Genomic DNA, 16,998 nt, shown 5'->3' on the forward strand with positions numbered 1-16,998 from the left:
AAATCAAATCATTGTTCTTAAGTCAAGCACAACCTAACTGGAAAGTGGAAGCATAAAAATAGATTCATACCCATTTGCTACCCAGAAGAAATTTTAACAGGATAAGGAATTTGTATCTAGTTAGTAGAATGACCCAAGTACTATTTCATTCAATGAAGATCGAAAATCAACAATTACCGAGAAGCGTGCAGATCACGAGTATGATATGGATCACGACTCCGTTTTCTCCACTGAAACATAATCTGGCTCGTGGCCGTGTACCCTCAGACGGTAAATGCAGGTATGTGAAGTTGTTCCATGGTTTGAAGAGAAGTCCAGCCTCACTGTGTCAACAATACCGATACCTGCTGTATCCAATACATCAAAGGTCTGAGCATTACTCTTTTCGAGGTCATACGTGAACTCTGCCAAGAGAAACCTCTTATTGGAATCAACAGAGGAATCAGGGTCACGTCCTTGCAGCCAGCCAGAGACTCGGCAGTCCTTGGGTGCACTTGATCTGTCGTATGCCACACTCTGTACACGGTACATGAACAACAGAATAAGCAATTATGACAAAGTCAATTGAGAATAAAAATCAGAAAGAGCACTCTTAAATCAGCCCTTGATTTATTTTTGCTGGCCATAGATCAAATGGAAGTTATTCGAAATTTGCAAGGCAAGATCCATTCATAAATGATAATAAATCCTAGATGCTAGATGTTGTAGTATTAAGAAAACAAAAGCCAAAGAAATAATTGATGGCATAAGTTGCTTCCTCTGGTGCGCCAGCAGAATGAAGGCACTGTAAAGAGCATATGAGTTGGACCAATCAGAACGAAGAATTGGTGTATCATAGATGAAAAGAGAAAGGATATTCATATAGTCATTATCGTATGTTTACCCCCATAATTATTTTCATGCAACCGATCTCAAATAAAACTAAAAGTTCTCCATAAGTAATCTACATAATAAAGCCTAAGTACCAACTTACTCAAACTCGTGTGAAGTGTTGAATAAGGATGTGTCCAACATGGGCATGTTCAAGTTTTTGTAAGTTCTTCCACATATTTAAAGGGCTTTTCAAAGGTAATAACTACACACTCATGTTTGAATGTGTCGGATATTGGTGTTGGACATGGGTACTTCATGTAAAATTAAAAATTAGAGCAACATTTCTACTGCTGCTTTAACCGTGAACAATTGTAGGTTCAAGTCACCTGATAGAATTTTTCAGTGCACCAACTTGATTGCTTTCCAAAGAGTTTTTGGGTACAAAACTATTGTTCTCTCCATTTTGCTTCAATCATAGTAGAAATTTCTCATTGCCTCTATGCGTCAAAATAAAACACATAACACCTAGTATTCTTCTGCTCTTATTTTTCACATATTATCTCTAGATACATAGTTGGTTGTTTTTTCTGTAAAATGTAATGGTTATATTTGCTTGTTTTGCTTGGTGTTTCCATATATACAAATATCTCATGGACTCTTTATCCAATGCAAATCAAGCAATAACTGAAAATTATATCTCCACTCACCTCTTCCAAAAGTATGCCTCCGCTAAAAGCAATTACAGATAGAAAAAAAACTCCTCATCAGAGCACAATTTCAAACAAGCCTCGGCACTTGTATTTCTACTCCATTTCTCCTTGCATGAAACCGGCATTGAAAGAATGGAAACGCTACTAAAACGTCATTATTCACATAGAATTGTCAAATATAAGACATGACTATTTACCTATTTAGTTTTGGAGGTAGGTTCCAGGGAAGGACAGTATCATAACAGAATAGAGCCAATCCTTATTAAAATGAGATCCTAATGCAATCCTTGCATATGTTTTCCCCTTTAATATCTAAAGATCCAACTTATAAGAATTATTGCCTTCACCATATTGAAATAGATCTCCTAATCATAAGAAGTCTAGCAAAGTAATTAGATGTTAGAGGAAATAGGTTTCCTGAAAGAATGAGAGGCAGACTGGTTTTGCAAGATCAAGGGTTGAATCAAAGCTTAGATAGTTCATAGTGAAATTATTTTGGCAAAATAGGATGGGTACGAGAGATCAAGTTGGAATATTCACATCTTACAGATCTTACGTTGGACCTCCAGAATCAGTATAAAAAATCTGAATTACTGTTAGATTTATCATCATAAAACAAAAATAAAGACAAATACATAAGTGAACCACGAACAACTTTATACAAACTGTAATAAAAATATTACCTTGGCAACATGCTCTAGGGTAATAGCCTCTGGGACAATAGCCGCGCGCAGCTTAATCTGAACAAACCCATTGCTTCCTTTCAATGGAAAGCACTGCCCAGGCTCTCCAAAACTTGGCTTCAACATCTTGTCTGCATCACTGTGAACCCCATTTGGACTTTTCAAAAACCAGTTGATTCCCTTCCCGGCAAGAAATGGCTCTGAATGCTGAACAACCTTTCCCCCACCTGAAGACAATGCATAATCAACCCGGCCGAGCCCATCCGAAGCATGCTTCTCAATCTCTTTCTTAACAATCTCTCTCGCATATGCTCCTAGATCACTTAAACTCACTGCATAATCAGACTCACCAGCACCCTTATCTTTTTGCATTTGTTCATACATCTTTCCAAACTCTTCCTTGTCAACAAATCCGCACTCTTCAATTCACTCAAGGATTTATCTAATTCCTCACTCTTTTCCTCCAATTTTTTCAATGACTTCTCCAATACCGCAGTTTGACCCTGAATTCTCTCATCCAATTCCCTCCTTAAACCACCAATTTCGTTTTCAATTTTCTTATCAACAACATCTACCTGAACTTGAATCATATTAGCCGTGGTTTTCAAGAAACTCTCAACCTCAGCAACCTTACCCTCAAATTCAGTTAATCCCATTTGCGCCCCATCGATATTATCCTCCCCCGATTTCAAAGCCAGTCTCCTAATATCTGAGCTAAGCCAACCAAAACAAGCAAAGCGCTAAATTCTTAACAAAAATACTAACCACGGTCATCCATCGAGATTTCTCGATCTTATTAACCGCTCCTTTCCGCGATCGCCGCAGCGTGCCGTTCGAATTTTGACCCACGACGACCTTTCTCGCTTGCAACAAGTCTTTTGACGGCTCGGCACGACCCGAATGGTGGCTCAGATCTCTGCTGAGACCGACATTGGCAGCGGTTTTGTCTTCCACAAGGTTGATTCCATCAGCGTTCGGATCAACGACCAATGCTTCGACGTTCGATCTCTTCTCGGCAAGAAGAGAACGCCGGCGAGGCGTCGCCGCCGGGCTGGCGGTGATCGAGACGGTAGATGCGGACATTATTGTTTTTGGAGTCGGTTCAAATCGCAAGAATCGCTATCTTAAATCCTGAAAATAGAATAAATAAGAAATTAATTATGCATTACGCCGAGTCACTGACGCGTTGATTTGGTTTCTTTGGCGAAAAAGAGGGGGGAAATCAACCGTCGCCAAAGCTATTTTCGAGCGGTTATTTTAGGTAAAACGACCTCTTAGATCCTTACAATTTTCAAATTGTGTAAATTTATCCTCTTATAAATGTTAAGCAATTTAGTCCCTGTTAATTTTAAAAAAGAGTAATTAAGAAAATTAATCAATGGTTTAACATTTTCCATAAATTTTAATTTATTTTGGTCGACATGATAGTAAATCTAATCCTTAAGATTTATAATTGGTATCGATTCTAAAATTATTTAACACATAATTTAACCAAATTCAAATTTCTTTAGATTTTAAGGATCAATTTATCAATTTCAAAGAATAAAATTAAATCTTGAAACAAATAGTTCGTTATTTTGAACTAGCCCTCAAACTTTAAAGATGTTCTCATTGTATTCTTAAAATACTAGTAATATATCAATTAGGTTCTTTCATTAGTTTAACCTAGGGATGGCCATGGGTAGAGTTGGGTCGGATTTTTGGTCTACCCGACCTGACCCGAGAACAATGACTCATTCGCCCGAAATACGACCCGACCCGCATAATATATACCCTCCACCGGACCCGACTTTTTTGAGATAAAATCCGAACCTGACGCAACCCGACCTAAAATAATAAAAAAATATTATTTTTATTCAATAAAAATAGTGATTTAATTGAAAAAATAATATATAGAGGGGTATTATTGTAATTATTCTTAAATATATAAGATAAAATTATATTTTTTCGGGTCGGGTCGGGTATTTTTCACCCTAAACCCAAATTCGACCCGACCCAAATATGCCTTAAAAAACTCAACCCGACCTAAACCCGAATTTAAAAAAAAAGCTGACCCGATCGGGTTTGGGTCGCATGCCCATCCCAAGTTTAACCATTAACACTTTTAGCGTATAAATAAATAACATAAATTAAGATTAGAAGTAAATCGATTAACAATTAAATAGTGCATAGTCACTTAGAGGTGAACGTTCGATTGAGTCGAGTAAAAAAATTCAAGTTACTGGAGTTGACGAGTCTTATTTTATAAATCGGAGTTGACTTGAATTTTTTTTAGTCGAGTCGAGTCAAATTTTTAAGTTTGTATTTAAATTTAATTATAAACATTTACAATATGATGACATTATTTGATTCCAATTTAAATGGTATTTTATAACTGTCGGAACCGTCTTTCGAGTGGGCCTAGAATTGGGCTTCGACTTGGATTAAACGAATTGGAGTTGCCACCGACCACTTTAAAACGAATTTAGGTGGGTCGGACACCATCTTACCTGATTTGCGCTGTACTAAAGATGTGTCGGATTCGGGAGTCGGTTACAGTCAAGGAAGGGTTAGCACCCTTGAACTGCTCTTACGGTACTACGTAGTTTCCAGTTGTCTTTAATTAAGAAAATTGAAAGTTTAAATTAGAAGGTAAAATAAAGATCCAAATTACTTACCTTTAACGAATTTATGAAAATACCCTTAAATGAGAAAATGTTAGATAAAAAGGCTAAACCAGAAAACAGAAAAGGGTTAAATTACAATGCTTTAAAGAATGTATATGATGAGAAATTAATTGAAGTAAAGATAAAGTGCACATATTCAAATTCATGAAAAATAATAATAATAAGGAGGAATAAAAATAAAATAATGCAAGGAAAACAAGTTTATTAACTAAAAAACTGCTAAATACAAGATTAAACAATAAAAGCAACACAAATAATGAAACAAATAAAACTCAGAAAATGGCTAAGAAATAAAATAAAACAATAAAAGAAAATAAGGTAAAATAAATAAATAAACAAAATAATAAAATATATAAAAATAACAAAACAAAATGAAGGGAAGAAAGAAAAAGAAAATATATACATATTGTAGTGTTTATAAATAAGATAAATTATAATAAAATATCTATCTATCTATATATATATATATAAAACGTGATGAAAAACAAAAGGAAAGAAAATAAGGAACAAAAACAAAATGAGAGGGTCCCATGCCATCGATTCATCGGGAAAATATGATGAAAGAGAGAAGGTAGGAAAACAAAGGGGGCCTAGGAAGAAAAAGCTTAAAAAAATAAATTAGTTAGGTAATATGTATATATATAATATAGTATTAATAATAAAAATAATAAATAAAAAAATTAAAATATTTGGTAAAACAAAAAAAATAATAATAGTAATAACGAAAAAAGGATGGAAAATATATATATTAGAATATTTATAAACAAATATATACATAAAAATACCATATATATAAATAATAAAATATAAAAAAGAGAATATATATATATATATATATATATATATATATAAGTGTAAAAAAATATTTAATAAAGGATAAAAGAAAAAAAATAATGCAAATAATACACGGAATATATATATAAAAACAAAATTAAATAAATTAAATAATAATAATTAGAACATGAATACAAGGGACTAAATTGAGAAGGAAACAAATAAAGTGACCAAATTACAAGAATTTCGAAGCAATAATCGGATCTTGGGATAAAAATAAGTAAATTGTATCTCAGGGGACTAAAAGGGTGATTTACCCTCTTTTAGATGGAAACATGTGGGTCTGAGGATGAGCGGGTCGGGTTACAGTCCAAACGGGTCAGCTATATAACTTAAAAATTAAGCAAAAAATTTGCTAAACCATCATTTGTAAACAAAAGCCTCCTCCTCTTTTTTATGTTTTCTCTCAACGTTTGTTCTTCAATGAACCCAGAAACCGGCCGTGTGCGCCACCTCGCCGCCGCCGTTGATCGGCGGCAAAAAAAATTTATTTTTATTTTTTTCAAAACTTTGAAAGCTCTTTAAAACTCGTTTTTAAAAATCAAAGCGATTTTTTTTAAAATAAAGTGCCTCGGGGATTAGATCTGGGTTTTAGAACCTCAGATCTTCCCCTTTGAATCATCGGTGGGCTCAACCCTTTTGGGTTTTAGTTGAAATCGAAAAACGAAAGCATGCAAGTAACCAAACCAAGCGAAACCAAAGGTAAAAACAAATATACCTCTTCTTATTACTCTTTCGAAATGCTTTACAAGTACTCCGAATGATTCGGTTGCTCTCTGCTATGCATGTTTGTGTGTGTGATTTTCTCTGTGTAATCGTACTATATCCCCCCTAAATGGGTTCGATTACATCTCATTTATAGGATCATAAACCCTTATTTTTAGTATATTTTCAGAGTCTTAATCGAACTGAACTATGTGTTTGTTTGTTGTTTTTTCGGTGTCTCAAACATCCACGTTGCTGCGGTTGTTGCCGTGGAAAGTGGTGTCTGCGTGAGAATTAGGAGTTTGACCAAGATGGGATGATGTGGCGCGCAGCTGAGGTATGGGGTTAAGGTTTTAGAAACCCTAATTGAGTCGGGTGTTCGGGCTATGGGGTCTTGGGCTTCTGCCTGGGCGTGTAACAATTTTGGTCCACGTGTCCAGGCCTGCAAATGTAAAAAAAACGAAATTAATAATATTATATATATATATATATATGATGAAAATCATGTGTCTACAATAACCATATACAATACATATATATTTTTTTAAATATTTTCTTCATATGTGATTCACATAACCATACAAAATCGAAGGACTCGATTTAAACTTCGACTCAAACTTGAAAATCAATTTACTAATTATTAAAGATTTCAAGTTATTCGAGTTGTGTTTTACAACTCGATTTGAACTTCAAATTATTTCGAGTCCAATCGAATTTATGAAATTACAACTCGAAGTCAATTCGAGTCGAATTTTTTCAAATCGAGTCGAAAAAATCAATTTTTTGAGTCGAATCGAATTAATGCAGATAATGTACTGAGGAACTCAGTTAATAATAATATTCTTGTTGTCTGAAAAATCGTTAATTATATGAGAAATAAGATAGAGAAAAGGGAAATTTTGTGCATATAATGTACTGGGGAACTCGGTTAATGCATCCCAAATATTATTTTCTCAAATGGGATTGGAAAAATGTTTGAATCAGTTTGTATTTTTGTAAAGATAATGCGATGACATTAGGATGCCAATTTAATTCGAATTCGATCCAATAGGTAGGGATTTTTTTTTAAAAAATGGTGCTTAAACTTTTCTTATCTTAGAAAACAATTTCAAAATTCCAAATCCTAAGCTTAATTTGCCGCCGCCTTTTTCGGCCATGACCACCGCCACTGACATAATGCCTGCTGTCCTCCTACTATACGTTGTCATGTTTTCCGTTATTGACCGTCAAAATCGCTTGTGTTCATGATTTTTATTCTAGGGTTCGCATGATATAAAATATTGATTCGTTGTCGATCGGTCGTCGATCGGTCACGATTTCATTGAGGTTTTGGTTGCCAGGGGGAGGGGAGGTCAGGTGGAGCTTCGTCGATGGCAAAAGGTGACAACTGACATGGGTTTAGGGGTTAAAGTGAAGGTTTTCAAAGTTTTGGGTTTATTTCAAAATTTGTGTTTTCTTTTTTTAATTATATAATTTTATCTTTTAATTTTAAATATATTTTTTAAAATTACCAGTTATGGAACGTGTCACTTAAAGGGAAAATTAACACCGTTAAAAGCCTGAGCACCTAAATAGGTAACATTTGTGACGTTAGGTACCGAGATGAGTCAAAAAATAGTTTAAACACCTATTTGGGAAAAGAGATATAGTTTGGGTACTTATTTTGGTATCAAACCTAAGTAAAATCAAAATTTAAACTCTTAAAAATGAATCAAAAATAATTAGATTTTACTTATAATGCGACGAATTAATTAAAAGTAAAGTTATAATACTTGGATAGATGAATAATAAAAAATAAATATTTTTAAACAATTTGTCTGAAAGTAATTACAAAATAAAATAAAACATATAATTAAAACTCATAAAATTATTGAAAGATATAATTAAAACACATAAATTTATCACACTAATTGTCTTGTGTGTATCAATGTAAAATATAATATTTTAAGCTAAAAAAACGAATAACATTGAGAAATGTTAGCATGTCTCATCATAAAATATTGACATGTTTATTTTGCTTTATTATTACAAATAATAAAAGCCGATAAAGAGAAAAGAAAAAGTGTACTAGCTAACATTAAATTGGATTCATCTCCAATTAACTACTTTAGCATGTTTAACTATTAAATTTATTTTAATTTATTAAAATTAGAACCAAATTGATAGCATATACAAGTAACAGTGATTAAATGTGTAATTATTTCAAATATTTTAACTGTTACATCAACTTTTTCATTAAATATTAATGACAAGTGGTTTTAAATAGTACTTGATGACATGATTGATAAAATTTAAAAAACGATGGTCAAAATAAAAAGGGATAATAGTTAGGTGGTCACTGGTATAATTTACCTTTTATGTTAAATAATTTACATTTAATTTTTCAACTAATTTATAATTATACTTTGAGTATTTTAAAATTTTAACGTTTTATAATTTTATTTATTAGTGCTTATCATTAGTGGTGCTAATCGCTACACGTCGAGCATAGAAGACTTATCTGGTTTCGTTTTGGTAAAAAGGTTTAATGTCCAAATAAGTGTCCAAATTATATATTTTGTGCCAAATAAGTGCATACATTTTTTTGATCTATATGGCTGCCTAACGTTACAAATGTTAGTACTTTAGGTGCCCGCGCCGTCAATGTTGTTAGTTTTTCATGTTAAGTGACATGTGTCACAACCTGATAATTTTGAAATTTATTTTTTAAAATATTAAAAATATTATTATATTTATAAGAAAAACCTAACTTTTATTGTATTATAAAACAACCCCAAAATCTCAAATCCTAATATTAATCTGTCGTCGTTGTCCTCTCTGGCGACAACAACCACCGTCAACGTAGTCCTTGCCATCATCTAGTTATATGTCACTGTAGTTGTTGCTGATTCAAAATCAGAATCGCGTGGGATCACGATTTTAATACCAGGGTTCACGGGATTTAAAATATCGATTTGTCGTTGATCGATCACGATTTCAAAGGGATTTTGGTCGTCGGGGGAGGTGAGGTCGAGTAGAGTTTTTTCGATTGTAAAAAGCAGCGGTAGACGTGGGTTTAGGAGTTAGACGTGGGTTTAAGAGTTAAAAGGAAAGTTTTTAAAGTTTATGAGTTATTTCGAAATTTATGTGTTTTCTTTTTTTAAAAGTATATATAATTTTTTTTAATTTTATAATTTTTTAAAAAATTATCAGGTTATGACATATGTCGATTAAAGAAAAAATTAATGTCATTGATGACATTAACATATAAAGTACTAACGTCTATAATGTTAAATACTTAGATGAATCAAAAAAATGTAGACACTTATTTGACAAAAATATATATAGTTTAAACAGTTATTTATTTAGAGGTTGGAAAAAAATGTGAAATTAAAAGGTAAACTTGCCCAAAGAACCCGCAAACGACCAACAAAGCACAACGCGCCCGAGCATCTAAGAACTCGCCACGTGTCTTTTATTCGACGTGTCCACTTCTTATAGGATATTTTGTATACTTTCCACGTCAAACAAACTCCCTCGTCAGCTCACTGTATAAATATAACCAATTAACCCATCTGCACCAAGCCCGTTGAGTCCCGACTCACTGTCACTGCGTCAAGAACCTTCGACTTCTCTCACCCCCCCCAACTCTCAAAACTCAAAAAGCAATTTATTTCGAGGAAGAGTATGTTATTCCGATTAGGGGTATGCTTATCCCTGCTATCTTTATTCTTAATTAAGTCCGAATCGGCTGTTTCAAGTATAGATCTAGGGTCAGAATGGCTAAAAGTCGCCGTCGTGAATCTAAGACCCGGTCAAAGTCCGATCACCATAGCCATCAACGAGATGTCCAAGCGGAAATCTCCGGCCTTAGTCGCATTCCAATCGGAAGCTCGCTTGCTCGGTGAAGAAGCCGCCGGAATCGTCGCTCGTTACCCTGACAAAGTGTTCTCTAATCTTCGTGACATGATCGGGAAGCCTTATCAAGACGTCAAGCGTTTCGCCGATGCAATGTACCTTCCGTTCGATGTGATAGAAGATTCTAGAGGCGCCGCCAAGATTCGAGTTTCGAGCGATGTTAGTTACTCTGTTGAGGAGTTGATGGGGATGATTTTGAAGTACGCGTCGAATTTGGCGGAGTTTCATTCTAAAGTGACGGTTAAAGATGCGGTGATCTCTGTTCCGCCGTATTTTGGACAAGCGGAGAGGAAAGGGTTGTTGAGGGCGGCAGAATTGGCCGGAATAAACGTCATCTCTCTGATAAACGAGCATTCGGGGGCGGCATTACAGTATGGGATTGATAAAGATTTCTCGAATGAGTCGAGGCATGTGATTTTCTATGATATGGGTTCCAGTAGTACTTATGCCGCTCTCGTTTATTTTTCTGCCTTCAATGCGAAGGAGTATGGGAAAACTATTTCTGTGAACCAGTTTCAGGTAAAAATAAAAAAACCTCACGACTTTAGAAAATTTACTTTTGCTATTTTTCTTTAATCTGTCAAGCATCCAACTTGAATTCTTTTGGCGTTAGTGTTGATAATCCGCAAGTGAATCACTGAATTAGACTGATCGTTGATGCTTTATTCTGTTAATTAATAGAGGATAATCGGTAATCTACAATTAAATCAATGAATTAGATAGATCATTAGTGTTTTTTTTAAGAAATCTGTTAATCAATAGAGTATAATTGGTAATATTTAATTAAATCAGTGAATTAGATTGATCATTGATTTGTTTATTCTGATAACAATTCTATGATTAGAAATACCTAGAACCTTAAGTTGCTCTTAAGCTTCCATGTTTCTAACCGATCTAGTATTATATTCTAACCGCATCAATACCTTCCTTGCTGTAATTTCATCACTGTAATCCACATATCTCTTCGTGCCTACTTATTTTTCTGCTTAACAAGAACCTTTTTCACTCTTCCTCCGGTCCTCCAACCCAAGGGAATTTTCTAAATGCATTTTGATTGGTAATTGTTCCAAAAGGAGGTATTGTCCTGCGCCTGCATTCTGCCTATGATATGAGTTGGGCTTTGCATTCACCCTCCTGATAATTCTGACAAACAGGCTGTTGCCTATTATTAAGATCTGGTTACACTTTAATATCTCATTATACCAAATCTTGCTGTTGTTTTGTTTCCATGTTTATTAACATTTGAACATCTTTTTCAGGTGAAGGATGTTAGATGGGACTCAGAACTAGGAGGTCAAAACATGGAACTACGTCTGGTGGAACATTTTGCAGATGAATTCAATAAACAAGTTGGAAATGGGGTTGATGTGAGGAAGCATCCTAAGGCAATGGCTAAGTTGAAGAAACAGGTTAAGCGTACAAAAGAAATATTAAGTGCAAATACAGCCGCTCCAATATCCGTTGAATCCCTCTATGATGATAGGGACTTCAGGTATGTAGCCTTTCAGTTAACTTATCTAATTTTCGGTGCATACTTCTTGCCATAAACTGGAAGTAGAGTATGACTACACATGAACCTGTGAAAGTATTTTCTGCAAAGTCTCATGAGTTCTTCTGGAATTTACATTTGATTTTTCTTTCTTTTAATATCTTCTCCGTATTTCTATCACATTAATGCAAGGATATCATATAAGACAGTTTACAGTTGGCATTTCTCCTTTAAGACCTTAGATCATTCCTTCAGGAAATATCATAATTTCTATGAGTTTGCAAAAATTGATAACAAAAGAAAATTCTAGTAATTTTTCTTTACCCATTTTTCTAATCCTGTCCTTTGAAGTTATAATCGTTTTGCCTTTTCTTTTCAAATATATATAGTGGACAGCTAGCTGTCTATTGTTATGTAAACTTCATAATTTGAACATTATCTAACATGGAGAAAAGAAAACAACTCTAAGCTACAATGGGTGCCTAGGTGTTATGTAATGCTTTCATCAATCAATCATAGAAAATAAGCTGGAACATTATCTGGAATCTGTTGTAATATTTGGTTTTTGTATACATGCTTATCTGAAATTGCCTTTTGTTCTTTTTTAATTATCTTTCCTTCAGGAGCACAATAACTCGTGAGAAGTTTGAAGAGCTCTGTGCAGACCTTTGGGATAAATCTCTTTTACCTGTGAAAGAGGTGCTTAAGCATTCAGGTCTGCAAGCGGATGATATATATGCTGTGGAGTTGATTGGAGGTGCTACTAGAGTTCAGAAGTTGCAGGTTTGTTCTACGTTTTCTCCTACTCTTTCATATGTGCAGAAACAAATCATGTAAAAATGCATAAACAGGTTTCTTTTTATCATGTAAAATTGCCAAGTTGCTTTAGTTATTATTATTCAAAAGGTTCTCATTTCTATACATTTGGAAGTGTGGTATAAAATCTATTTATCCTTGTCCATTTTCCTTAACAGGCTAAGCTCCAGGAATATTTTGGAAGGAAAGGCCTGGACAAACATCTGGATGCTGATGAAGCCATTGTTCTTGGTTCTGCTCTACATGCTGCAAATTTAAGTGATGGAATTAAGTTGAATCGTAAGCTGGGGATGGTAGACGGTTCCTCCTACAGTTTTGTCGTTGAAATAGACGGGTCTGATCTTTCAAAAGATGAGGCAAGCAGGCTTTTGGTTGTTCCAAGGATGAAAAACTTCCCAGTAAGGTAAAATAGTGTGTTGCTTGAACCTGTGTAGAGGTGGGGATTAGAAAGAGTACTAATTTTTTTTAGTAGTTTTACTAATGGTATTGCCTAATTTCCCATTTACAGATGTTCAAGTCCCTTAATCATAGTAAAGATTTTGAAGTATCGCTTGCCTATGATCGAGAAGATCTTTTACCTCCAGGGATTTCCTCTCCTGTATTTACGCACTATGTGGTGTCTGGTTTAACGGATACAGCTGAGAAGTAAGGATCTATGCCATCTTTCTATGTTTGGGGTGTTAATGGTTTGGTTTAGTTTCTTTTGAAGGGATTTTTGAGACCATTAACAAAAATCTGGTATCTTAACATCTGAAACAAATAAAAATGATTTAGGGAAAGAAACCTTTTTATTTTATAGTTTGCTTTGGATTTATTATTTCGTACTTTTTTGGTCTGGAAGGGTGAGTGTCAAATTTTAAGTTATCGGGAGACACCTCCTTGATTCTTTATTACAATTTGACTATCTTTCTGCAATAAATAATCAAAGTTATTTTGTTATCTGCCATATGTAGGTACTCATCTCAGAATCTGTCTGCTCCCATCAAAACAAATTTGCATTTCTATCTTAGTAGAAGTGGAATTCTTTCTTTAGATCAAGCAGATGCTGTTATTCAAATAACTGAATGGATAGAAGTTCCTAAAAAGAATTTGACCTTAGAGAATACAATCAGTGCTTCCTCCAATGTTACAGACGACAAAGTTACTAACAGCACTACTGAACAAAGTAACAATAACTTGGAGTCAGATGGTGGGAGTAGTAATGTGTCTGATGATACTGTTGAAAAACCAAGTACAAAGGATCTTGGTACAGAAAGAAAACTAAAGAAGAGGACCATCAAAATTCCATTGAAGGTGCGAACAATGTTGTAACATTTAATTACATGTGATAATTTCTCTTGTTTTTTTCTAGAATATATTTTTATTTAGCTCATTATCGTTTCATTTTCATCTTATCCTTTTTCCCGTTTTCTTTTCATTGTAGATAGTGGATAAAACAACAGGGCCTGGAATGCCTCTTTCAAAAGAATCTTTGGCAGATGCTAAACGTAGATTGGAAGCATTGGATAAGAAGGATGCAGAGCGAAGAAGAACAGCAGAGTTAAAAAATAACCTTGAAGAATATATATATGCTACGAAAGAGAAGGTGCAGTTTTTGTTTTCCTGTTAAATTTTATTTAGCTGTTATGTTTGATTTCCTTCATGATGATTTTTTTTAATTATGGTTCACAATTTTCATTTAAAATGAATCTGCTCTGCATAACCAGGAATTGTTGTTGTTTATGAACTTGTTTATTTAATTTTCACCATGTCTGGTGTATTGTACGACTAGTCGGTTGTATATGGCATTCAGTCTTTCTTTGAACGAACAAAATGTAACTTTAGTTAATCTGTATCGTATTAAAATTTTATTGTATTATTTTCTGTTGTCAGCTTGAAACATCTGAAGAAATTGAAAAAGTGTCTTCAAACGATGAACGCCAGTCTGTTATCGAAAAGCTCGATGAGGTGAGTTCCAACTTTTTAAATATTGTTTTAGTCAGTTCACTCCGATTAAAATTAAGCATATAACAATCTTTTTTCAGGTTCAAGAATGGTTGTATACTGATGGTGAAGATGCGAGTTCCACGGAGTTTCAAGATCGTCTAAATTCATTGAAAGCAGCAGCTGACCCAATATTTTTCCGGTATCATCTTTTTTCTTAAGATTTTATAATCGTGCCAATATAGTCTGCACAAACATTCATTAGAAGGGCTTAGGAATGGTGGACTGAAACAATTTTTTGTGGCTGTTGTTTAGATTTAAAGAGTTGACTGCACGACCTGAAGCAGTAGAAGTTGCTCGACGTTTCCTCACCAACTTGCAACAGGTATGCCAGATTGTTTATCTATACATGCTTTCTAAAGGATATCTACAAGGTTTTATTTAGTTGTTACTCTTGGGGGGTAGGGATCTCATGTTTTGCATAGGCCACTGTACAAAAAATCTAGCGAGAGGCTAGATATGCCCTTCATTCCAAGACACAATTCCATAAATGCCTTGATAATCCTCTAAGATCAAAACATATTGTTAACTATGACATGGATATTTTACTTTTGTGGTTATCTGTGTAGACTATTCTCGGGTGGGAGACGGACAAACCTTGGCTGCCAAAAGACAGAATAGATGAGGTATTTTGTTCACCTTCAAAATTCACTTTATGATATTTTCTAAATGAGATTTCTGCTTATCTTGCGGCAAAAATTTGAATACCCTTTTGCGTTTCAGTTGTCGAGCAGTATGGACAAGTTGAAGACTTGGTTGGATGAGAAGGAGGTGGAGCAAAAGAAGTAAGTTATTGCTGCTAGTTTTATGTTTAAAGTCATTGCATTCGTATAACTTAGTGCGATGTCGGATCTTTATGTATGTGTAATAAATGTGTGTGTGTGTGTGTGTGCCCCTCTATTAATTTCTTGAAGTTCCTAGTACAAGTCCCAACATAGGTATAGGGTGGACCAAGGACCCTTGTTAATCTTGAAAGATAATCGGACATATCCATGTCCAACACAATGCCCATATTTGATTCTCATACCGGAGTCCGAATAATATAGCCCTTAATGACACCCTATAACTCTTCTCTTCTCGTCCTAATATTTTAGTTGTATTCTCTAAGAAAGCATATGTTTTCCGCCTGCTATAGTGTGTCTCCCGTTTAATATGCTTTCGAACCTTGTTCTTTGGTGCTCAACTTAACAAAGCTCATTCTAACCTTCTCTCCAGGATGCCGGGTTACAGTACGCCTGTTTTCACGTCTGAAGAAGTGTACGAGAAGGTATTCAATTTGCAAGACAAGGTATGGCTGCTTGTTCTATTTGATAATAAGGTCACCTTGTCTGCTTAAACGCGTGTAACTCGTGGTTAACACGCCGCTTTTTGTTTAGGCTGATAGCTTTAAGAGAATTCCGAAGCCTAAACCTAAAGTTGAGAAGCCTCCAAAGAACGATACCGAGAACAAATCAGAGAACACAACCAGTTCCGACTCAACTCTTGAGAAGGATACCTCCGAAAACGATAAACCAGCTGGGGACTCGGATGGTTCAACCGATGAAGAAGTGGATGGAGAATCCGAGCCACACGATGAGTTATAGTCCATTTTAGCACAAGAAGCAAGACTCGTTTAACTAATTTATATAGTCTTTCAGTATCTTGAGATAGATGGTAGCATCCAAGGTGGTTGGAAGGCAGTTATGCCGATGGATTCTCGGTTCCCTCCGTCGGAGCATTTCTTGGTAGTCTAGCTTTGCCCCGGTGACGACCTTAGAGAATTTTGTCATTGAAAAGGAACTACTGTTTCGGTTTTCGATATCCTTAAAAAAATAGATAGATAGACAGATAGAAAGGATGCGGACCTTGAATCGTAAGGGACTGATCTTGGGAATCAAGTTAAAGTTGTTAGGGTTTGTAACACCCTCTTTTGACATCAAATGTTTTGTTATGGAGTTGTGATCTCGAAATTCAAACTTAAAATCCATAGAATTATACTTCTAGTTGGATGCGTGGATTGCATGTTTTATTAGCCTCGATAAATAAAAGATAATATTTACTCGCGATATTCTCAATCATTTAACAGTTAATGTTTATTTATTCTTACAAATGACGTGTTCAAATTCAAGACATCAGAGGATGATAATAACTCTTTAACTATTGAGGTTATATAGTTCGTATAATTATTTTATAACACATAGTTTATAACATAAATAAGTAGTAAAATTTACTTCTAGTTAAATATTGTAAGCAATTTTTTGAAGGTAAATATTGCAAGTGTTTTCCCCCACATATATACAACCAAATAATAACGCAATCGAAACTTAATTCTAACTCTCCATAATCTCAATAAATTAACAATAAATGCAAAGCATAGATCAAGGAATAAATTGAGAATATAAATTTATTTACATGAAAATAAA

At 34.5% G+C, this 16,998-nt stretch overlaps 2 pseudogenes; one reads left to right on the forward strand and one right to left on the reverse strand.

Moving 5' to 3' along the window:
* Nucleotides 1–105: 105 nt before the first annotated feature.
* LOC120205118 lies at nucleotides 106–3,235 on the reverse strand (annotated as a pseudogene).
* On the forward strand, nucleotides 3,107–16,233 carry LOC120205073 (annotated as a pseudogene).
* The last annotated feature ends 765 nt before the right edge of the window (nucleotides 16,234–16,998 follow it).

This window comes from Hibiscus syriacus, unplaced genomic scaffold, assembly GCF_006381635.1.
Source record: "Hibiscus syriacus cultivar Baekdansim isolate YM2019G1 unplaced genomic scaffold, ASM638163v2 tig00012104_pilon, whole genome shotgun sequence".
Taxonomy (NCBI): Eukaryota; Viridiplantae; Streptophyta; class Magnoliopsida; order Malvales; family Malvaceae; genus Hibiscus; species Hibiscus syriacus.